The sequence below is a fragment of the Zosterops lateralis genome (genome assembly GCF_965231275.1).
Source record: "Zosterops lateralis genome assembly, chromosome: 1".
Taxonomy (NCBI): domain Eukaryota; kingdom Metazoa; phylum Chordata; class Aves; order Passeriformes; family Zosteropidae; genus Zosterops; species Zosterops lateralis.
This window is the reverse complement of record NC_139762.1, coordinates 96289874-96291133: the sequence shown is the minus strand read 5'-3', so window position 1 is coordinate 96291133 and position 1260 is coordinate 96289874.

Below are 1260 nucleotides of genomic sequence, written 5' to 3'. Positions count from 1 at the left end.
AAGCATACAAGCCTTGGATGAAACTCAAGCAAAGTCTTTAACTTTCTATAAATGCCTGAGATATGAAAACGTGAATGCAATCAGGACATAGCCCGACCTCAAATAACCTTGGCAATTAAACAAGTCGCTGACCTCAACTCACAAACACCTCTGATCTCATAGAAGAATTCAAGCAGAACGTGCATGAATATTCTCACAATCTTGTGTTTCAATGGATTCTTTTTAACCTTGAAATCAGTAGTTTCAGGGTAAGTCATACAAATAATCACACTGACGGTCGTGCGACTTCATAGGTAAGCAAATTACGCTTATCTGTGCAAATCGGGTTGTTGATTTGCATCAGTTATAGACACCACAAGCAGGAAACAAAAGTAGTATTTGACTAACTCCACATCAGTCAGCAAACACGACTTGAGACAACTTTTAAGAACTGCATTGTCCATAGATCTTAATTCTTCACCCACTGCTAAGTCGCTTCCATCAGTCACACATCCTAAATTAAGAATTGTTTTGTTGTTCTCGAGTTAGAATTTATTTTTAAAAAGAGATTAGAGAATAAGCAATCAAAGCAGTCAAAGTTGCTGCAGCACAGCTGACATGCCTAAACTTTGGTGTCACTTTTCTCGGGGAGATCTGTGAAGCAGAGTCGAGCACAAAACTAAAGCCTGTTCTGGCGCGTCGCTTTCACGCCAAGGGAGGTGTGAGGGAAGGTGAAGCGGAGGAGAATCCACCTCCCTCCCTCTCCCGCTCCCTCTCCCGCTCCCTCCCCAGCGCAGCCGGGCCCGGGGGAGCCCCGGGGGGGTTCGGGCCCCTCCGCCCGGGCGCTGCATCAACCAGGGGCTGCATCAACCAGGGGCTGCCCGGCCGGGGCCGGGCGGGAGGCGGCTCCCCGGGTGGAGGATCTCCCGCAGCCCGCGGGGCGCTCACAGGCCGGGGCGCTCGGGGAGCGGGGACAGGGCCGGGGCCAACAAAGCCGGACCGCCTCCTGCCTCCATCCCCCGCGCTGCCGCCCCCCGGGGCTCTCCCGCGGCCGCCAGGCGGGAACGAGCCCGGGAAGGGCGGTGGGGCCGGGGAGGGCCGGGGAGGCCGGAGGAAGGAGGGGGATGCCCGGGGCCCGCCCGCCGCCGCCGGGCCGAGCGCGGGGGGCGCAGCCGTAGCCGGGCCCGCGGCAGGAGCGGCCATCGCGGGCTCGCCGCCCCCCGCGCCCGCCGGGGACGGAGGGGTGGGGGCAGAGGAGGCGGAGGAAGCGGCGGCGGCGGC